The sequence below is a fragment of the Hetaerina americana genome, unplaced genomic scaffold (assembly GCF_022747635.1).
Source record: "Hetaerina americana unplaced genomic scaffold, ioHetAmer1.1.p SCAF_10, whole genome shotgun sequence".
NCBI classification, from domain to species: Eukaryota; Metazoa; Arthropoda; class Insecta; order Odonata; family Calopterygidae; genus Hetaerina; species Hetaerina americana.
The window spans coordinates 48,516,458-48,540,872 of record NW_027286070.1 but is presented as its reverse complement, the minus strand read 5'-3'; the positions used below and the strand labels follow the sequence as shown (position 1 = coordinate 48,540,872).

Here is a 24,415-nt window from a genome sequence, read left to right as displayed (position 1 = left end):
GTGTGATTAGTAAGCCGCAATACGCAAGGGCGTGGGATGGGAGGTGCTATGGCACCAGAATTTTATATATACTAAATATGCACTTAAGCAAGTATATGTGAATGAATTGGAGCATACATATAAATTTACATACACTCACACACATTCGCGCCTATGTCATATAGATAATGAATGTGTTCATTTGAAGTTTAAAATTTAACTTTTTGTATTAAAAATTTATTGATAAGATAATTAGTCACATTCATCTAGTTTACTAATCCAAAGATTTACGTGAAATCAACAGGAGGACGTAGTGAGAGGTACTCACATGTGCATCCCATTCCCATTTGAGAATGTGCATCACATTACCATATTAGAGAAATCTAAGAGTAGTACCGTTTATTTCTCTAGTATATTTTCTACGGCTGTTTTCATGTTGAGGAGTTAACGATAATATTTATCTGAACACTTTTCATCATCATCCAATCAACCCAAAGGTTGGTTTTGATAGATGAGGGAGGATGCCACTTCAAAACTATGAGTAAAGGCGTTCAAAATTCATACATTCAGGCATCCAGGGAAGAGAGTAGGGAAACGATTGTCTACCCCATGCCAGCGTTCATTTTGCCATGAAAGTCTGGCGACCAGGAAATTCCATCCCTTCCATTTCAAATCGGGGGCTGTCCAAAGGCATCACCATATATTTGAACCCACCTGTCTCCAGTTGGTGGCCGAACGTTCTACCCACAGATCGACCACGCCAATCAATCAATTTAGGCATTTGTGAAATTGAGTGTTAAATTGATATGCCTATAGCTTGAACATATAAGCTGTCATATGGATTGAAATCACTTTCAAGTCCTTAAAAAATTCAACTCCGGTCATCTTCACTTTTAAATGTTAACTTTTTATTACTTTTGTCATGCCTCGGCAGTAACAACTCGGCAAATATCACCTTGAAATTGTTTGATTTTATTCACAGTTCATGTACTTTTGGTTGCTTTGTTCAGTTTCTCAGTGCTGTTAATTGTCTCTAATGGTGGACCCAATACAGGAAGCCCTTTCAAGAGACTCAAAGCACGAATCTTCCATTGATATTGTTTGCATCAAACAATGGGCACTAAATATTTATTTATAAGGAAAAAAAGTGCTCACGATCGCCCCCTCCTCCCATCGGGAAGTTCATGGAACCGTCATATTCTCTCAAGCGATGTCGCAGGCAGGTGTGACCGAGGAAAGAGCGAATGAACGGGTGTGGGAGTGACTCATTCGACGTCCTTTACTGGGATCCGTTCGCGGCGAGAGTCAATGAGGCTCTGGCGTGGGCGGCCAGCGGCGCTTGGAAAGCCCGCGAGGGGCAGCGGAGGAGGGGTGGCCCATGATGGGGGGGGCGGGGAATGGCTAGGAGGGGGACAGAGAGGCTGCAGCAAATTGCCGAACGGGAAGGTTCGAAATCGCCGAAGGAGTAGAGGGTTACCGCGGCAGTCGGTCGGCGCCAGTGGAAAGGAAATCCCAGCGTCCACCCGCCTGTGAGTGGGTCGGGAGGAGAAGTCTCCGAAGTGGGTTGAATGGAGCCACGGAGCGGCTGAGCTGTTTGAATTGAGCCGAACGGATGGGGAGAGAGACAAAGAGATGAGAGATTCGCGTGGGAAGTTCACGCGCTGTTTGGGATGCCAGAAGAGTCTTCTCCTCGATATATGTCGCCTAGGGCGGACTAATCTCTCCATTCGCCACTCGAGCCTTCTCACATAATACAGGATTCGCGAAATTTCTTCGCCCTTCGCGTGTTAGCCGAACGCAAAAGGCCAGCCCTCTTTACGACCATCTTGACGTCAGTGCGTTGAGGGTATCTCGTGCCATACTCCGAAATTTGTGACAGGGTTTCGGCTCATGGGTTTGAGGGTATAAAGCTCTACGTACGCTCCTGCCAGATTCTTGTTTGCTCTTTTATTTTCGAACTTTACCGAAGGTCTGCGTACTCTCTACTTTTCCCATATAAAACACACTTGCCTGTTTAGGCGATTGCTTGGCTTTTTATAGCTAGCATGCGAGGACGTCCGTAACGAGACTGACGCTTGCCTTGCACTGTTGCCGTCATAGGGAATCGAATCCTTCCTAAAACTATTTCCTTTGATCTGGAAAAGATAGGCACTGACTTTCTTTGACTTAAATGTTGTAATAATAACGCTACCTTTATTTTATATCAATTAAGTATTATTTACATTCACTCCAGCTTATTAAAAATAATATATCTTACCAGAGATAAGACTTGAAGCTCATCGTCGTACATTTTGACGTATTTATTAATTCATCACCCTTTCCATTCTTTCATATAATTGGATAAGTTTTTAATAAGAACTCCTTCAACGCTTGCTAAATGAGTGCTAATGCTGCCTTCATTAAAAAAAGATGTGCTGGGTATAACAATTTAGAATGTATATTAAATAGCGTTGTAAAGTGACAGTTCTATAGCTGACAGATCAATATCAATATTGGCTGTAGAATTGTCACCACACAAACTCACTGACAATAGTTCACACCTTCTTCGTTTAAAGAGTTTCTGTTACCGGAAGCATTTACTTCATTTTGACGGGCAGTTATCGTTGACATATTTAACAGGAGTAAGCTCGTGGTTTTCACTGACTGTACTAGTCAGCCAAGCATAAATGAAGACATGATAAGAATTTTGAAAGGCAAAATACTTCCTACCAAGTGTAAGGAAGCCTCGAATAATCTCAAATCAATTTTTCTTGCAGGAGGCGAGGAAAAAAAACGATCTCTTCCATCATCGATCATTTTTGTAGATTATGTTTAAGGGTCGATAATTTAAAAAGACCACCGTATTTGTTATAGTCAGGCCTGTTTGTTAATTTATCAATATTAAAAATGGAAAATTTGGAGGCATTGAAAACAAAAAATGGTGATGTCAATTAACATTTTCTTCGTCACAGTAGGGGTTTTTGAAAATATTAAACAACTTTCGCATTTTTTCCTAGCGATAAGACACGTGACATTTTCAACAATTTTGTATGATATTCGCGGAAAAATAACATACTCCGATATTTAGATGAAAATAAATTACCATACTTTACTCCTGACATTATATCCGTGACTCCCAGGAGCTATGACGCTCAACATGCGGCTAGATACGTCATCCTTAGCCACTCATTGTGATTTACGCAAGCGCGCTAAGGGTAAATCTACGCCAATGCCAGGCGCCCTCAAAAATATATCACAGGGGATATTTAAACCTCTTTCCGAAGAACAAGCCCCACAAGTAGAGTGCTTAGATGGATTATTCCAATCAGGTAAAGTAAAATTTGCTGCGTAAAAGCTACTCATTGGGTTTCGAACAGTTTACCTAACTCTCAACTCATATAGGATTCCTTTCAAGAAAAGATTTTTAAGAATCACAAAATAATGTTTCCGGATGTACAGTATTCTCATATTTTTTACGCTCGCTGGACTTAGAATCAAGGCATGGGATTGGTTTGTTAAATTTCAGGAATTTGCTCTTGGTACAAAAATATTTGAACTTACCATAAAGATTTTACAAAGGTAACGAATCGCTTAAACACAAATATTCATTTCCCTCCAGTGATATCAGCGCACGAATCATGCTGCCGTTAAAGTTTATAAAATAATATATTTATATGGTATAAAAAATCAAAGACCGCAGGTTAAAAAACAAAGTGTCGATGACTCAATGTGTATCTACGACTTTCAACCTGAAGATGCTCACTTCAACGAGGAAGAAACGTCAGGACCGAACATGTTCTACTCACAGTCGAACTCAAAAGCCACCTTAGCGTCAAACTTTAAGGTATGACGAGGTTTCAGCGAGGTTCTTCATATCACCCATCTCAGTTTGCGGACAATTAACTGCGGTGTCTTGGTCTACCCCGCTATCTCTGCTCAGGGGGGCTTACGAAGGATTAGGCGCCATACATTGCGTGCACGTGCCACGCACGCCGCTTCGAGCCTTATGCGAGTTTCTGAGGATGCCTCGGCGTATGATTCATGTCCCAATATGAAAGTGGAGGTTGAAAAATTATGAATTTCAGTATCAGATAAAATTAATTGTAAAACCTTAGCCAAATGATGTTCAAATGAAGCCCTCTTTTACTCGTTGCACATTAAAATTAATTCTTCAAGAGACCCTGGATATGAGAAGCGTAGTTTTACCGCTCAGTGTCAGATTTTAAAACAACATTTCAGTAGATATTTCATCTTAAATATTATCAAACATTCTTCTCTATCGGATTCGTCTGAATAGAAAAATTTTCATCGTCTCTTCGAATATGGCCTAAATGGGGTCATATGGAAATAAGGTCTTTCCAATTCCCGCTTTATTCATGTATTTACTGTTTTAGACGCTTTAATTAAAGGATTCGAACTGTTTAGTGAAAAAATAACCGAAGGAACTTTGCAGACTTTAAAAATATTATTGTAGGAAAGTGATCAGTTAAAATCATTTTTGAACTTTTAATATTTGAAAAATTAACACTATATGACGGTTACGTAATTAAATCATCATAAAATAACGTATAGCAACATGGCAGGTAGGCACTCGTAAACTTCGTCTACTCAGCTGTGTGACTAAGAACGGGGATGTTTACACGCATTCAAGGAGATGTTTCCTGTGCTCATAATAAGATCAGGTGTTTGAAGAGAAAAATAATCGTCATCTAGGTATAAACCACTTAATACTGAAGTAGATTTGGTTTGTTTACCAAGAAAGAAGGCCTGAACTATATGGCGTACGTAACTACCAAATTATTCACCTATAGTTTTGAATTTGTTCCTTTACCACCTTTTTATGGTATTTACACAGATAGTGAAAGTTGTTGACTAATATGAAGTTTGCTCTGATAAGGGGAATAATATAAAAAACACTAGATATTTTATGTGATAGATAATTTTTCTCCATGTCAAGTCAACCTTACAACCAACAGCCTATTTGGAAAGTTATTCAGAGAATTAACTTGGTCAAGCAGTCTACGCATGAGAGAATTTTTGATACATATTGTCTGTGTCATTTCGTGAAGAATTTAGTGAAAAGAGAAATATCGTGTAGGCATTTGAGTTACTCGAAATAAATAAGGATATTTTAGAGGTAGGGCAAAGTGGATAACATGCAAAACTGGAGTAAAATGTTGGCATGAATGTTTTGTTTTGACGAGCATTGAAAATTACAGCATTTAGTTGGAGGGTTTTCGCTGGATAGACAAGCTTCTTCTACTTGTAGTTAACGAGGCCGCTCAGACCATGAAACATTAAATCGAAGCCAATGAATTGGAGAATGGCCAGTGCGATCGTCGAAATCAATTTTAATTGAATCGATTAATTTTAATTCGATCGATTTAATCAATTTTAGACTTAATTTGGTGAATTTTTCTATTGGATATATAAAATTGCAAAAATACATGCATAAAAACATTACGTAAAAATGCTTTCACATTTTTTCGCTTTACATCTACTATTATATGATGCGTGCATATTTCCTTTGTAATTTTTTCCACATATTGTTTTACCCTTTACATTTATCTTCAGTAAGATGTTGTTCCTCAGAATTTGTCCAATAATATATCAGCACTTCTTTGCGGTCTTTATTCAGTCTACCCATTTTTAAGTATTTTTATCTCTATTTTCCTTGATGGAATGGCAAACTTGCTTCCTAAAAAGGAAGTGAATTTTTCTCCAACTTAATTGCCCTGTTTTATGGCAGTGTTACATCTCGAACAAAGCCCGTGGGCCAATATTTTGGCTTTTTTATGTCTGCCTTCATTTGATACATTTTCATTACCTACTCTAGGCAAGACGTGACTTCGTCAGATAATCTTTATTCACTCTGCCACTAAAACAAGGGCACAAGTAGGGGCGTGAAGGACATGGGGTAGGAAATTTTTGATATAACTACGTGTATAACTCATATCTTTTTATCAACTACTTGCTTATTCACTATTTTCCCTACTTCCACGATTCATCAGCTTGAAACTGGAAATACTTTATGCTAACCTGATTGCAGATAAATAATTATTAATCGGTTTTTTAATCGTTGGACATAAGTACTGAAATTGAGATTTCACATATTTCATGATACATAACAATGTACGCACACTACGGACAGAGCCCTCATTCACTCAAGTTACTACTAACTTCTGCTAATCTCAAGTGCTTACGACTGTCATTGATGAGGCTTGGGTCTTTTCCGATCGGCTATTCTAAAATGAGCCGGTTAAAAAAATATACCGTTGATAAATGTAGAAGCTAGAAATACTTCTCCAACAAACACTTCGCTGCTTTAGAATTAATCGTGACGATCTCTAGATTCCGACGTAAGAAAGGGAGGTCATCACTACACTTATTTACTACCCGCAGTTTTAGAATTAAGTCTAAAGTGAAAGATAAGGTATAAACCTGCATCTCTAGAATTTCGTAAATATTCCGGTTCCGAATTGAATTTGTTTAATCATTCACAAAAATGTGATTTTTCACATTATAAGTCCACGATAAAAGTACAATTTCAGCCAAAATATTTCCACTCTATGGAAAAGTTTCGGTCGCGTATTTGAGCGTCTTCCTCAAGATATGAGAGTATTCAGGTAGGACAGAAGACTTTTAGAAGAACTGTATCTATACTTGACAGACCTATTTGCAAATGGATTCCAATGTTCGCGCAAAAATAAAAATTAGCATCTAATAACTAATTCACGTATCGTTTATTCCATTTATAGATGTAAATGCCATATTTTCTCCCCAATTCGATTCGATTCGATGAATTTATTTTGGTTTGTAAATCATTAGATAACGAAATTTACGATAATTTTAATTTTTGAGGGAAATTTTAATTTATGTTACTGATTATAGAATTAAATGTATGCTTCTTAAAATTTGCATGCGTTTCTCGAAATAAATGTCAGATTTATAATTGTGAAGGGTATAATAATATTATAGATTTAGGGGATAATTTGTGAATATTCGGAATTTTATTTGTCATTACATGTGGTTTTTGTGGTTCGCTTAACGAAACTATTGTGCATCTTAAAATATCACTTGGAGTTGATGTTCTAGATCTATTGATTTTCGAATAGTTTGATAAAAGAATATTTTTCAAATATTCAATCTATGACAAAACCACAACGGAACCTTCAATGTATGCGAAATGGAAGAAATTCTGATTTTAAAATTAAGAATTTTAACTTTATTTTTTTCCGGGTGAATTTTATTTAGCGAAACATGACCTAAGTTTCGTAGAAACAAGGTTTGTATAAAAATTATCGGGAACATTTTCATGTAAATAGATTTATTTCAGATAATGCTGCAATGCCTCAAAATTATTCCAAGTACATCCCTTGAGCGTGGACACACAATTTGCCAGCGGCTTTTCCACGACTCAAAGGCACCCTGGTAGGAGGATTCCGGAAGGTCCTTTAGGGCACGCGTGCAAACTTCTTTGGCGGCAATTAGGGCCCTATAGTGGCGTCCTTTGCGGGAGGATTTCACTTTTAAGACTAGGAAATAATCTTCTGTTGCCAAGTCGGGACTGTAAGGAGGTTGGGGAATTATCGCGATGCCGTTTTCACTTTGGTAGTCAGTTAACTTGGGGTAGGTGCGGCTGAGTGGCTTTGGGTAAAAAAAAATCTACAGATCAAGATAAACATTTGTAGCTAAAATGATAAATAAAATTCCTTTCTTCCCAAACCTTACGAACACGCTTTATAATTACCACGTTTTGAAAAACACCATACATTTTAATGCTACTCTTATCCAAATAAATATGGGATTAGTATGCGGAGAATAGGATATATGTATGTATCCATTCATTATTATAAATAGCCTATAGCTCAATATGGGTTTTTCGTGTGACCAGGGACCAAGGACTACCACACTTCTTATTCCCGCCAAATTGCGTACTAAATTGGCCAAATGGCCAACTTGCGTCCAGTCCCCGTACACAGTACGCTACTTTTGTCTACTTCCATGATAGTTGCAGCACATGTAGTCAGCATAAATATTATACAAGGTTGGTAAATGGCAGCAGGTTAGCTATACTTTTTAACCCATATTCTTCTTATCTGTCGATATATTCAATATAAGAGCTCATAAGTATATAGTAAACAAGAAGAAAAAATATAGGTGCAGAAGAAAAGAAGTTCGGCCGACTTGAGCGGAGAAATGGAAAGCAATCCCCTTCAAAATGATATAACGCGAGATGATTAAGTGGAATATGACCGAGGGATAAATAATTTGGATTTGGTAACAGGGGGAGCTAGGGATACTCCACATGTCCACATTCGTGAATATATATATATATATATATATATATATATATATATATATATATATATATATATATATATATAACCATAAACACAGTAATCAACCCGAAGGTCGGTTGGGAAGGTGATGATAGAGTTTATCCAGAACTAAGCCCTATGGCGTGTGAAATTCACGATAGGGATGGATATGGGATGAAAATCAATATTAATATAGCAAAGGTTATGCAATTTTCCAGAAAGAAAAAGGCGAAGCTAAACATTTAAATAGGAGGGCAAAGACGAGAGCCGGTAGAACAATTTACGTATCTCGGAAGTGTTTTGGATCAACCCGGTCAAAGTAGTAGGGACGTAAGGAGAAGAATTGCGCTAAGCAAAGAGGCTTACAGAAGGAGGGAGTTGATGACGGGGACGTTGAGTAAGGATGTTAAGAAAAGACTCGCAAAAACTTTGATGTGGAGCGTAGCTATGTACGGTTCGGAAACGTGGTCATTGAATCAGGAGGATAGACGTAGATTGGAGGCTTTTGAAATGTGGGTGTGGAGAAGAATGGAGAAGTTGAAATGAACCGAGAAGAAAACAAATGAGGAGGTACTTGGTGGTGGGAGAAGAGAGGGGTTTTTTGGGAGAAATCCTATGGAGGCAGGAAAAATGGATGAAGGGCGTATTGGCCGGCAGTGGAATGTTGAAGACTGTGATAGAGGGTAGAATGTTGGGCAAAAGAGGAAAGGGAAGGAACAGGATAGGGATGTTAGACGGGATGAAGGGAGGAAGGAAGTACTCAAAAATAAAAATGATAACACGTAAAAAGATAATCACATTTTAGAAAGTTTAAGCTTTTTGCTTTTCAGCTTCGACCGCTACTCCTGCAATTCTGCCTCGTTCTCTTATCTTCCTTTCCTTTCACACGCGAAGTCCCACACCTTTGCTTCGACCAGTGTTTCTTCCTAATCATCCAAGAGTCCCTATCCAATTCAGCCACCAATATAGAGGTGAGAACTCGTGAATCCGCATGTATACTAGCTTCCGATCTTTTAAAATTTCCACCCTTGACCGACATCTTTAATCCCCTTTCCAGCATATCCAGCGGCCGCCCGGACTGAAACCTTCCAGTCTTATCTGAAGAAGGCTTCAGAGAAGGCCTAAAGCTTAAAATTTCTAAAGTGTGAATGTCCTTTTACGTGTTATCTATTTTATTTTTCTGCTCTATTGTGCTATCCAAATGTTATATATATATATATATATATATATATATATATATATATATACATATACATATCCATATGTATGTATAGTATGTGTTTGTGTCCGCGTTTGCACACCCATAATGATGCATAGGTGTAGGTGTATTAATTTTGGCAATACTGGCATTTTCATGGCATGAGATGAGGCTCTTGTGAAAGGGCCGATGGAGAATATACGGACGAAAGAAAAAATTGCTCCAGGAGAAGTGGGCGAAGGAAAAAATGTTCTCGTGGACGTTTTCTCTTAGCCAAATCTAATGGCGCAGGTGATCTCGTTTATTTTCATGAGTTTCTCTCGCTTTCCTTCGATTTATTTGGGAACTATCCGAGTGGGTAATACCATTGACTACTCCCGCTTTCATTGCTGGTGGAAATGGCGAAAAATAATATCCTAATCCACCCCTAAAAAAACGGAAGAAGGGAGAATGGCACATGGACCTCCCGATGCGGCGCGGGTGATTTTGGTGGCGGCAGATCTAAGGGATTCAGATCGGGAGAGGGCGGCGGTAGTATGCGGGGGCGTGGAAGTGGGCGGGGGGGCGGAGGGAAAGGGGACTGTGGCGATCCGATCACTCGAAAGGAATAGTGGCACCACAGTGTTTTTGCTTCCATCCTCCTTGGCGTCACTTTTGCGGTGCCCGCCCAGCGATTTCGTCGTTGTGCGGGTGGGTTGAAGCGTTTGTTCGTCCTTCGGGACACGGGAGCAAAAGAAAGAAATGAATAAAGAAAGGGTACTAGTGTGTGTGCGTGTGTGTGCACGGGGGAAGGAGGGGAGGGGAACGAGTTGACAAAAAACGATTTCCGTCATTTGACTGAGGGACACGGGGACGGATAAAGAGAAAGGGAACGAGAAATGAGGAAGTGAAAGAGAAGAGATAAAATGAGTGGGTGGATGACGAGTTCGGAGGGTGAGCCACGTGTGGGTCGGGGGTTTTTAAGTCACGTCGATGGGAGTGAAGGGTTGAGAGGGATGGTGGTGGCAATGTCAAAGAAAGGAAAGACAGTCCCCGAATGTGAGGAGTCAGACAGACGGCCGAATAAAGGATTTATTTTCCCGAAATACATAACGATGACGATGAAAATAAGATGCGAATCTAAACGGCAGCCCTAATTTCGTTGATAATAAATTTAAATTGCTTAATCAACTTTTGGATTATTTTAATTGCAATATACACTTAAAAATTTACTATGAATATCGATCTGAAGGTATAAAATTAGGAAGGTACAAAATTTTAAGTTTATCTTCACTGCCAACAATAATGTTTCACATCTACTCCAATTTTCATTATTGGGGTGATTGATAATTTAAATCCTTTATGATGGAGTCGAAGATATGTAGTTCAGATTGCCTATTAGAAAGAGCTTTTTGATGTGCCTAATGTTGATTTAGCAAATAAAGATAAGTATACCCATTATTTATTAAAAATAGTATAAATTACCGCCATATTACGTTCAATTAAATGGCGCACATAAAAAAATTTAATAATTTTATTTTTAATTTGATAATATACATTCGAATATTTTTACAGACTATGAAAAATAAGCCTTGGCGATCCTTAAAGTAAGTACATCTGCCTGAGCAACGATGCACACTTTCCAACATTTTTACCCTAAATAATATTTTTAAAATGAATATCTCATACTATATATCCTGATTTGCTTCACTCGCATCACCGCAATGCTTGTTCTTTTAAAGTTATATCTCTCAAATAATATGTGTATTTACCAACAAATTTTGATGAGATATTTGCGAGAAAATGTCAATTTTTGTCGTCCTTGTCTAAAATCCCCAGGAATAACAATTTCACATGCATAATTAGTCAGGCGCATTATCAAAATTTTATTTAAAATTTTTTCTGCGAATAAATTGTTATCATTGCCCTCTTTGCGCAATGGCGAGACCACTCTTCATGAACCTCATTATTTAGGGTTAAGCTGGAAGAAGGGACTATCTTACCTCAACCTCACCTCGATAAAGACGTTTTATCATAATTGTTATTGAAACCGTACCGAACTCTAACCGATTGCCACCGAAAATCTCTTTACCTCTACATGACCTTAACTCACTGGTTTATTGATAAAATAAAGAAAGACCATCGAAGTAACCGGACTACCAATGTTCCTATTAATTTTGGAAATTTTTTTTAAAATCAGGTCCCAATTAGTTTTTAAAATTTTGAACTTTCTCACGTTTTTCAATTGAATTGAACACAAGGTGACCGCTCGATTTGGATACCTCAAAGATGAATTGCATTAAGCATACAAAAACACGCTTGAATTTAGCGGCACATGGTCAACGATTGGGAAACGTAGTCGTTTCCACAGTTTTGAATATGAAATAATCACGAAAAGAGTGAAGGTATGTTGTTATTAAATGGAAAAATCCAACCAGACAACGATTTGTCGTACTGGCAATAAATATAGAGGGAAACAAATCGTTGGCGGAATTGGAGTAACGTCCGCTTGGTTTCAGCGTCATTTGCGTCAAGCGAGAAGGTGGGGATGAGGAGAAGATGTGGGGGAAATAGGGGGGAAACAAATGAGAGTCCGTGGAGCGAGGAGGGAAAATAAGAATAAAGAAAGGAAAAATGACAGAAGAGAGACTCTGGTACCAGACGGTGCCATCAGGACTCTCTCGCGGGTGAAGTTTTTATCAGCCTGCCTCGACGTAAGAACGCGTCACGATCGAGCGTTTCTTTTCGGCACAGTGGAGAGGCAATTAATACACATACGATCGAAGTGATTTCATGGTCAGCACTATGTTCAGTGTGGGTATGCCCATTTGGTAATTTAAACAAAATAATCGAAAGCAACCTTGTATATTGTAAATACATAAGTATTCTATGAGTAGTCTTTAGTATAAAATTGTTCATGAAATATGAAAATCAGCAAGAAAAATTTCTTCATTCATTGACCATTCATTCTGAAAAATGTTTGAATTACGGCTATCTGTCCTACACCAATTTACTCCTAATGTCAATCCCCTCCATTCTTCATCATGGAACTTTGCCCCCTTCTATCATGTTCGTAACTGGCCCATTATCTCTCAAAGTGCGACCGATATTTCTGGTTTTTTCTTTCCACAAAGCTTCAGGCAGCTCTTCTTCTTCCACTATTTTGCACCCTAGTTCCTATAGTATTATCATTCTATCTGCCAATTCGATCTTCAGCATATGGTTTTTAAATTTCAAAGATAACCATTCGTATACAGTCTGTTTTTTAGATGATCCATGCCCCTAATGATAGAGTGATGAACTCCACCTTGGTCATTTCACGTTTGCTTTTCATTATGATAAACTGTTTGATGAGAAAATAATTTTTAAGGCAGTGTTAGGGCTTTTCAAATGAAATTTTCCCGAACAAAATTATGATAAGCTGTGTGATTTTTATCCGGAAATTAATTGTAGAGGAAATATTGCTTCATATGTGTCGACGATGGATATTTTATTTAAGTTGTCCATTTGTACACATCTTGAGTGTAATTACTCAAAAATAGAATTGCGTGCATTTATTAACACAATAATTGAAATAAAGGGAAACTATTTGAAATATCAGACGTAAGTGTGGCAGGTAATGAGCAATTTATCAATTATTTTCTGTTAAAATAAAATCAAGTGATTTCAATGTCGTACTTAAAAAAATATGAAGAGGATCATAATTATAAGACAATTTTGTGTAGCATTCTAGGAAATTAATTTCTCCGTGGGCTAAACTCTATTATAGCTACAATAACTTCGAATTTGGAATAGTTTTAATCTTCAGTATCAGGATGTTTGTGATCAAGTCTCATCCTAAAAAAACTCATGTCGCTCTACACCAATACACCATTCTCTACACCAATAAACCATTCTATATTACTTTATGAAAGAAATGAGGATTTTTTGAGCCCTGATCTTTGATCAGTATTGCCAAGAGACTTGATGTCTTTTTAAATCTTATTTCCTTTATTCAACCATTACCATGGCACTTAATCTTATCGACTTTATTTTGAAAGAATTTTATGTTTGCAATTAATATTAGAATGCATTAATTCAAGAATCTATTTTTCATATTGGCAAACTATTTTTTAATTAAGAATTCTTCTATTATGATGCATATTGCGGAGTTTATGCCAAACTCCAAAGTATTGAACTATTTGATCGTCATAGAAAGTGATAAAAAATATAATATAATAAAAATTGAATAAAATTTCTGGTCGCACAATTTTTCAGCATGGTATCAAATTGCAGTCAAGTGGAATCGGTAATTGATGGAATTTTTCGTCGAAAGCAATAACTTGTCAACCTTGCTGTGCTTGACCAAAGAGTACAAATGAAGAGGAAAAAAATGACTTCACGACATTGCGTGACTCATTACTCGATGGTCGTAACAAGTGGAATGAATGTACTTTTTCCTCCACGGGTATCGCGGAAAAAAAGTAAACCGGATTACTTCCTCCGTCCCATTAAAACTTCATCTCCAACCGGCCTCGAGGAGGTTGTCCCATCGACAATCTGAAGTTTCTAGGGAAAGGTCTACACTCCTCGTTTGGGAAAAATCAACGCTTACTGGCTCTCACCTTGTTCGCGGAACGCGTCGAGGAAACTCCAAGCGGAGCGCGCGGGAGGAGTGAGAGGGGAAGAGGAGAGGGGGCTTTGTGGGTGGAGGGAGGATGGGGAAGGGAAATGGAGAGAGAAGGGGATTGACCAAGGCCCGAGTGGCCTTCTTTGAGGTTCAAGGAGGCTGGTCCCTATCGCCTAGACCAATGTCGATGTCGCAACGCACCGCTGCCGACGCCAAGGTGCTCACGAAGCATCTCATATCCCATCCAAAAATTAAAAAAATACAGCATTTTTCTCAAAGTCTTACTCTTCCAAGACCATTGCTGTTGCTGGTTGAACTTTTGATTCATCCCAACCTACTAAGCGCCGATGAATCAAAAGTTTTATCGTTTAATTACCTATTTATTTTAACACACGGGTTTATCTATGACTGATTGGTTTAAATCTAAACAAATACCTGAGTGGCTGGCTCCATTACTAATCGTGCCTGGCGCACAATCACAAAAAAATGAATCCGTAGAAAGATAGCGGCCATAGTAGATACACATAAAACAGTTCAAGAAATCTTTGAGAATGAAATCAATTATAATTAACTTAATGGATTAATAACGCAGTTAGTATTGAAAGGAAACAAATAAAAACTTGTGTTCTGATCACAACGGTTTGGTCGAAATAATCTAAGCCTGGTGGCTAGGACGGCTCATCAAGGGATCGAACTGGCTCATGCGCAAGACAAGGCCTATCCTTAATTGTATCTTAAAGTATATCAGTTTTCGCGGTGCTGATAAAACATAGGAAAAAAAAGAACGGCACTGTTCAAATTGTTCCGCGCTTCGCAATGTTGATGCAAGTACTACATGATAGCTCTGTAGCTATGAAGAATTATTTTCTAGTTTCAGGACGATGATCGACCATAAAAACGGTTGTTAATGCATATGGTTTGCTGTCGCGTCGATCTATTAGATCGAAGTGTCAAATTACGCAGATAATTATCGCATAGCGACTCCTTTTCTTTTATTTCACGATGGTTGAAACGCGAAGTGTTTCATCCGACTTGCCGATGATTTTAAAGTAAAAATGATTTAAACAGGGATCAAGATGTTAACGTTGCTTCGTACTGACTTCCCACCAAGAGGGCCTGAGTTCGAATCCCGGCGGCGTCGAATATTTTTCAGTATCTCGATCCCTACTTGAGATGTTTGGTGGAGGGCAGTTTGAGTGAGTGCGCCGTCTGTTGAATGGGACGTGAAGCCTTTCGTTAAAAGTAGGCTAATGCCGACGCCGGGTTTCTCTCCACCCTTCATCCTTTCCTGTACATCCGTAATGACGCAAATAACCTTAGCTGTCAGTCGCCTCCCCAAAATACTACTACTATGATTTAAACTGACAGCCAGTTGATGTTTTGTGTTCTTAATTGGTTATTACTAATGACTAATTAATCGCCAGAATTTCCTCTACCACGTTGGACAACGCTCGGGCGTACACAGTTGGCAACCGATTACCTTTTTTGATCAACGAAGACTTGAAACATGTCCTGCAATTTACATTGGAAATATCAGACAAGCAATAATTAAAATATATTAATATTCTGGTTGGGAATATAAATCAACAATCACAGAATAATGAAGGTCACAATTTCTCACTAAAAACTGATACGATATTTTCCTAACCTTGAAGATAATTAATGCAACGGTTTTATTCTTGCGATTAAAAGATGGTTATATCATTATGAAGAACATTTTTCTTGCTTCATTGCCAGTGTCACAGCATTATTATATGGTTTTTCAACATTCTGTCTCCATAAAATTAGATATTTGTATTACAATCATTTTTTTAAACAATGTAGAGAATATTTTCATTTTTTAATTATTCCTCGTAATAATTTTCACATAATCACATCGGAATTTCAAATTCAAAGGCTAATATTTGCATACATCTACTCGTTCCTACCTAATTCTAACTCCATTTTATATTCTGATAGATCTTCCGCATAACATCTTTTACCTAGCCTGCGTGTTCTTCCCTTTCCTTCATATTGGCGCTTATCCTTCTGTTGTGTTCATTAGAAATTCGTAATACCTCTTTTCCTTATCGCGCTCCGTCTTGCCATCCCTTCTTCTCTTCTACAGTGCTCTTCATTTATTATTTAACCGTCCAATTTAGCTTCAGAATTCGATTACAGTACCAGGTTTCGAATGCATCTATGACTCTCTCATCTGCATTTCCAATGACCCACGTCTCCGATACATAGGATATGCCATAGTCCACTTAAATACATTAGTGCAGAGCTTCCTTGTCCGTAAACTTATTTGAGAATTTTATTTTTGTGTTTCTTTTTAACTACTTGTTAACTGAAGGTAATCATTGTTTGGTATCCATGGAACTCACCCTACCCCATGCTAATTTTCGAGGTTTTTTCAGATTGTAAAGGATACTAGGATTTAAGTTTTCTTGATGACGATAATAATGCTATAATACGTATATTTGATCCCTGCATGTGTTCTGAATTCTCTGCTATCACTGCAATGTCACCTGCCAAACTGAGAATCTTCCCCATTTGACTAGATTTCTGTCATGTTCATCACCGGTGCTTCATTTTTTCCCTCTTCCTAGTGAGGTCTTGTATCTTGAATGTCTTTATTTTAGCTTATCTTTTTTTTATCTTTCATATAAATTGTGGCGACTTGTTACAGGTATAAATGGCATATCGTTCTTCTGCCGTGATCTACGCCAAATGGTTCCAGCAATTTGAACATGTTGTTTCACTCGCTATTGTTTAAGACGTCCAGGAGTAGGAATGCCACGCAATGGCTTGTTGGCATGAACGGTATCTACTGCGTGCCCACGCGCATGCTAGAAGTGAAGCTTTGCCCTCCTGACTAGCAATCGTATATTCCAAGGACGCAGCTGGAGATTATCATTTCGGGTCATTTTGTTCTACACTCACACCAGCGAACGACATTTTTACTTCTTTTGGACGATTATTAGAATGAAAATATCGAGACCCAACGTTGATTGTGTATTAATCGAAAATGATGGTACTTTTAATAAAAGGTGGGATATCTCGAAGCATGAACAACTCCACTGGTGAAAATCTAAGAGAATTATTTCAAATATTTAAAGAGGAACGTATCAACAGGACTTGGAAAAAAATATCATTCTATTATTTCAAAAAGGGATTTCCTCCGCCTTGATATTGGGCAATTATTGGAGTGTTGAGCGTTTTCGTAATTAGAAGACGAATACTGAAGCAAAAATTTGACGCGGCAGCCGCAAGTAGCCATCAGAAATGAGTTTTCGTGTGTAATTCAAACTACATTGCCTTGAGTTAAAATAATGTGGAGAAGAAATTACTCAAAAATAGTTTTATGGTGGAATTTTATGGAGAAGACGAGCTGTCACAGGAGCCTATTACTGTCACCTATGCAATTGGTCATCGATAAAGTTTGAACAAGATACAGAAATTATATTTCATAAAGTTATCGCATCAAAAGTTCCATGTTTTGAATTGCAGTTCATCCGTTTCATTATCATAAATACTTTTATGTGTTCCTACTCTCTCATCTTGCTTCTCTCTTGTTTCCTAGCCCGAGAATTTTGTATTCCAAAACTATATTTTCCGGTGGTTATCTTCTCTTGCCAGAATATTTACTCAGAATTTACCATGTTAATTTGTTGATTTTCATGCAACTGCGCCTGGGTAGAAATAGCTTTCAAGAGCGTTGTTCGCTTAAATGCGGTAGTACCATTATTATTTAATAATTGCATTTGTTACACCATCGTTAATGCCACCATTGTTTCTCATTATTTCTATCTACTTTCGACATGGTACCCTGCAATCCACAGTTAAGGTATTTGGCAGGGGGGATTCATACACTAGGCATGCAATATCAAATATTGTTTTTCTCAATTTTGAATTGACACATGATTGTAAATTAATTAAATTATAAAGATAATGATATCTACAGGTGCACGTATTACGGTGTCTAAGTGAAATACATTACACTGCAAGTATGAGAGGAGCTACTAGTTCCATGAAAGCCAATAACTAAAGCTAGATGAGATAATGACAAATAATTGGCTACCTAAAATGAAAAAGGAAAATAATTTTCCTTTCTAGCTCGGTTGGATACAGTTTTTCTGATCTCTTATCGGTCATGGGAAAAATAACATCTTAAATATACCTCTTATTCACGTAATCTCTCTAATTTTATTGACATGATCTAACTAAGTAAAGTCATTCCGTTTATCGCTAGAGATAGTGTCTCTTAATTTTTTTCATCTTGGTGTTATTTTGACGTCTTTACGATTTTCTAACTTCCTCGTTATATCATCTAAGTTCCTTTTTACTTTTTATAAATTTACTTTAATATTATCAGTAAAAGTTTAATCGTTAATTACTACATCTGATTAAGAGTAGACTTAATCTTGCCATGAAACACAACGAATAACAACTGATATCATAAATCGAGCGATCCTATACCGTGAAAAGGAAATGGAAATTAGTTTGAAACATGAAATCTGAACAATTTACGGAACTTTTTCGGCGAAGTATAGGTGACATTTTTTTTAAACGGAAGAACTGGCAAACTGTTTTTTTTAAAACCATATTTTTCAATATTATTCTAATGTCTCGAATCGTGCTTTCACATTTTACTATTAAATGAAACTTTTACAAATTTCTCTTTACTCGATTTTCATTAGCTCTTAGTTTTTGTAATCATCATCCACCACTTCCGTCCCCTAGTCGACCGAAAGCTCTCTTAAGTTCACAGCTCAAATGATACCGAGTAGAAAGCGAGGTCAAGAAACTTATGTGGTAATAAAATGAAATTTATGTTCAGCCGAGAGTAAACAATCATTAATCGTCACGTTAAGGTAATCGGTCTTGTGGTAAGACTGGTTTGGAGCGACGTTTCTCAAGAATATGCCAAAGTGACCATTAAAATTACATAAAAAAATTAAGCCATCATATTCTTTCCTGTTTACGTAAATTTTCTATCATCTTTTTAATAACTTATGCCTTAGCTAGAGGAATTACATTTTAATGTTTAAAACGGAAAATTTTGCGATACAATTTAAAAAAAGATCGTAATCCTGTGTGGTTTTAGAGGCTGATCTTAGAGGAGAGAGGATAAACATTGATTAAAGACTATTGGGATGCGGGTAAGGTGAAGAGAAGCAATGGAGTTTTACATGCGGTACGAGAAGAGATGTGACATATGAAGAATGTAAAAGAGCATGGCTGGATGAGACATTGAGATGTAGTGAAGTGCTGAAGGTCGTAATAGAAGGAAAAATGCTAGTAAAACGGCGAGAGTAAGGAAGAGAATAGGCTTTTGAAGCGGCTGAAACCTGGTAGAGAATATGAGGAACTGAGGAAGCAAATAATGTAGGGCAAAAAAGAACTGGGACTGGAGGAAGTTAACGTGGGATACACTATATGGCAGTTTCGGATATTTCCAAAAATTATAAATTGAATAAGTACATTACTTTTGATGATTATGACTTTTTTCAACTATCTTAGAACAGAGTACGAGGTGTATTAAAATTCCAAATTAATCTAATTTTTTCTCCCTACTAGAAATAGTTGGAGAAATATAGTTGAGCTTAAAGTAATTGGACCACCAATTGAAATATATAACATCGTTAAGTGTGCAAGCTTTGAAGAGCTACGGCTTGAGTGAGAAGTGTTAGTAATCATTAAAATGGCGTCTTTAATACGTAGATAAGAACAGCGTGTAAGCATCCGTTCTCTTCATGTGCGTGGTGACACCCGTCGAAAATCAACCATCCTTGAGTGAAGCATGCGACGATGGTATAATGAAAGTGCATAAAATATGCGTCAGTAGGTGTGACAGTTCAAGAAAGATCGAACGTCGTGTGACAACGAACCTAACAAGCCGCAGCCGCGCAACAGTCGGTTTTTCCAGTGGGCAAAAGGAACCCCCGTGGAATCGGCTATTCAATCATGGCGTCAATGTTATACAAAATCTGTTCGTCTTCATGGGGATTAATATTATTATTATTAAAAATCCACATGCGCTGATAGACAGTGTCAGGTGGCACTCAAGTCCCAAGTAATCACAAAAGATAATTGATAAAATCAGTCAGTAAAACCAAAGTACACTAAGTAACAAAAGAAGGAAACTTCCAAACACAAATCTCTTTAACAAAACAAGAGAATCCCCATCTCATTTACATCAATCAATCAGCAAGAAAAAAAAGATAAATTTAAAAAATTAAGCTGTTACATATAATTTTACACCACGCATCAATCAAATTATTACATATATTCCTTACATCTTTTCTTAAAAGTATGCACTCTGTTAGGAAAGGGCTAAAATATTTTTGCAGGTAAGGTGTTCCAATCAACAATTGTTTTATTTAGGAAAGAAAAAATTTTTGTATTCGTTCTTTGTGCCCGAATATGGAAGGAGTAACACACTAAGAGGTTTTAGACCTTGAACTCATCGCGTAAGCATTCGTGTAGTGTTTATTACTGAGGGAAATATTAAGAAAATGTGAGTCTAGATAGTTTGATTATTATTAGGTAATCTACCAGTTGGGTAGGTTTTGAATAAACAGAGCTATCAAATAAAAATTTTGTTTCTCCTGACAAAACACAATCCAACATCCAACTCTACCACAAATCCCTCTTCATCTCCAGGTACTTCCTTCCTTCCTTCATCTCGTCCAACATTCCTATCCTGTTCCTGCCCTTTCCCCGTTTGCCTAACATTCTTCCCTCTATTACATTCTACAAAATTCCACTGCCGATCAATATGCTTTTCATCCATTTTTCCTGTCTCCTTATGATTTCTTGCAAAAATTCCCTCTACTCGCCCACCATACCTAGCATTTCCTCATTTGTTTTCCTTCCGGCCCATTTCACTTTCTCTATCCTTCTCCACATCCACATTTCAAAAGCCTCCAATCTACGTCTGATAGTTTGATATATATAACCAATAATCAAGAGCTCACAAAATTCTTTGGTTCGAGTATCATAATAAACTTCGGAAACATTATTTGACTCCTTATTGCTCTTAAAGTTGAAGCGATTACCCTATAGGCAACCTTACTAAAGATTTGAAAATCTGACAGAGGAAGCGGAAAAGAGCGGCATGATGAAATCCAGAAGCAGTGAATTACAAATTCGTTTTCTGAAGGACCTTCAAGCCTTACCTAGAAAATGTTTTCTTTCCTCGTTCCTTGCTCTCCTCATCGCTTGTACCTTTCTAGCTCCTGGCATGATGTAATGAGACGACAATCGAATGTTTCCCATTTTTAAAACGGCAAATATAGACACATTATTTCTGATCTTATGGCCTCGCCGGAACTTTCTCAACCAAATTCAACTCTGCTCACCCTGCCGCTCACAGAGTATTTGATTCTAGGAACTATTAACTCGTAAAAACTCTTGAATTCTTTTTTTACTTAATCAATTCAATAAATAATCACTATTCTCTAAATGTGAAAGATACCGAAATCAATGCCAATGATTCTTTTTCATTACATATTCTTGAGCTGTGCAATCATAAAGTTCTGCCCATTTGATACCTTTAGTATTCTACTAATTGTGCAACTGCAGGAGCTTTCAATTGGGACATTATTACGCTGGTAAAACTGAGTTCGTTTGCAGCCAGGTAATATTAGCCTAAAGCTCTTGTGCAACGTACTCAAGCAAGGAATTATCATTGCTAAACGTATATTTTAAATCAAGCTAAAATGAGGCAAATGCATTCAGTAAGTACTCCAATACAAGGAATCTGGTTGGGCTAGGTGTTCCATATCATAAAAATGGAACGAGATGGCCAGATATGCCACTCGCAAAAACAAGATTAAGGGGAAAAACGCGTCCAGGAAATTTTGGTTACATCCAAAGACCTAACATCTGGAATCCAGAGGGCATTCTTGGATTGAACCACTGACACAGAAAAAGAGAATAAAGGCAAATATATTTCAGCAAACTAACGATAAAGTTGATCGATGGAGAACGAGCGAGGTTTGAGATAGTCGGTATTTTGACGTGCATTACAAATTTCATTCTGGCGTTCCTATGTGATATAGAATGACAGACATGCCGTCAAAAGGAAATGACTTTTACTACTTTGAGCCAATCGCTATCGTGCTCATACAACGACAAGAGTACTTTTGCTGTTTCACTCATCCTTAACCTGATAAAACCTAAACAATAGTTTCCTTGTCATCACATGATCAGGGCAGCTCCTTCCTGCCTCCGGGAAGAGGTGGCATTGAGCCGATCTATGATTTCAAAGGGAGACCCTTAATCTCTTATTTCAATTGGTATTTGGTCTTGAGATAAAATCAAATTTTTATGCTGTATGATTAGACAATTCAAGTTTAAATTCGTGGTTTGGTCGATTTTTTTAAAAAATTCATACTTTGTACCCAATATGTACGAATGATTAATCATTTCTGGCGGAACTTTATGAAACTGTTCCCTGATGAATATGTCAAAATAAAACTTTATAAATGCGACCCAGGTTACACTGCGATGCAGCATCATCAGGCCTAATGATGCTACACCGCATTCAAATTCAATTTTCATGTTGATTTACAGAGTTTTATTTTGAGATTACTCATCAAACTATATATGATAATCCACCTTTATTCCCCTGGTCATAGGGGTCGGATTGGTACAGTGGCTAGGGCATTTATTTCCTACTCCGAGGACCTGGGTTCGAACCCCAGCGATGGCGGAACTTCGCATTGTCATGCTGACTTCTATTATATGGAAAGAACTTCAACTGGATTGCTCGTCGTGTGGTACTTTCAATTGTAAACCTTTTGGCCCCGTTCATTAAGAAACTAATGACGACGGCGGGTTTTTCTCTCCCCTTCTTCCACCATTTCCTAAGAATCCTAACTTTTTCACCTTACGAACATATGCCCTTAATGGTTCAAATGACCTCACATGTCGGTCGCCTTTGATAACTAATACTACTCAGCTCTATATTCACTTTTACAATCCATTCAAATTAGTTTTTCATCTAATTGCAATTCTTGTTAAACTCTAAACGAGTTTTTGCGTATTTCACATTTTTCGTCCTTTTATGTTCGACGAATAAAAAATTCTAGTTTTCTCTACTGCAGATATATGTGGTTAACCTTATTAAAACTAATTTACCCAAATTTAATTCCCACTAATCATTTCCCCTATGTGTTGGTTACAGAGACGTAATCGTTTATGGGAAGTATGGCTCTCTTACAAGAATTAGCTTTCGTCAAACACGCACGACCATCTCCAATCTGAGGGAGAACCATCTATTCAATGTATAAAAAGAACTGAAATACCACTATACCTATCACAATACGACATGCTAATGATTTAAAAAATATTAAATGAATTTTTTTAGTGTCTTAGAGTATCTTAAGATAAAGATAAGAAAATATAGAAGTATACTGGCAAATAACTCATTACAGCGTACATAATTCTCCTTTAAACTTTTTTCCAAGAGATTTTTTCTCAAAATCCATCGACGGTATAAGTACGGTACTTGTGTAACAGATTAAAAATAAAGTGAGTCCTGTAGAATTGGAATTAACCACACGAGACGTGAGGAATAATTAGTTAGAAAGGGAAAAGTTCATGAATTAATTTTCCATAATCAAATCATTTGATCAAAATCAGAGAATAACTGCAGAAACTCTATGCAAATGAAGTTTTCGGTGGCAGCTGATGCGTTTACTTCACCACTTGAATTCAGTTCATATGAACCTATTTCAAGTTATGTACCCCGGAAAAAAGACAGCAAAGACAAAATAGGGGCTTATGTATCGGCACTAAAACTTCGACTAAAAATTAAGAATAATTGTAAAAAAGCAGAAAAATCCGTAAGCATAATGTCCGATTTTAATCCGAATATTGAGTTTTGTCCAGGTCATACTTATATTTGATCATTTATACTTGAATGTGCCATTATAAGTAATCTGCACTGAATTTTAGTGCCTATATTTATAAACTGCATATATTTCGGGGATATATTTGCATATCGAAACGGACACACAAGGGAATAAAGCCATTAAGTTGACAAAATAAGCCTGGGAACCGTAGAAAGGGTAAGGTAGGTAAACACTCAATATCCACTCCGCGTGGGGAGAGGCAACTTGAATTCATTTTCTTGACTCTTCTCGGGAAGGGCGTCCTGTAATGAGCAATCAACCAGAGAACACGGCAGCCAGTGGGCGGTCGCCTCCCGCGCCAGGGGATTTTCGAAGGTCGGCGTGCTCCGTTGAGGAAGAGACGGCCATCTCCGAGAAGTGAATCACTTCCGCCGGCGGACGACCGTCTGCAACTCTCTCTCCTCTGAAGAGGTAGCATGGGAGAGGGGGAAGAGGGAGCAGGAGC

General features: G+C 37.5%; 1 protein-coding gene across 3 annotated transcripts in view; it reads right to left on the bottom strand.

The window, feature by feature from the left end:
- The window catches only part of LOC139700100 (sodium-coupled monocarboxylate transporter 1-like), a 105,418-nt gene that overhangs the window by 56,053 nt on the left and 24,950 nt on the right, over nt 1-24,415 (bottom strand). The window contains exon 1 of one of the 3 annotated variants that reach the window (XM_071598619.1): nt 3,765-3,884. The exons of the other annotated variants lie outside the window; for them this stretch is intronic. The gene's annotated coding sequence lies outside the window, so the exon portion shown is untranslated. Of the gene's footprint in view, nt 1-3,764; nt 3,885-24,415 lie in introns of those variants that run through there. 3 annotated transcript variants of the gene reach the window in all.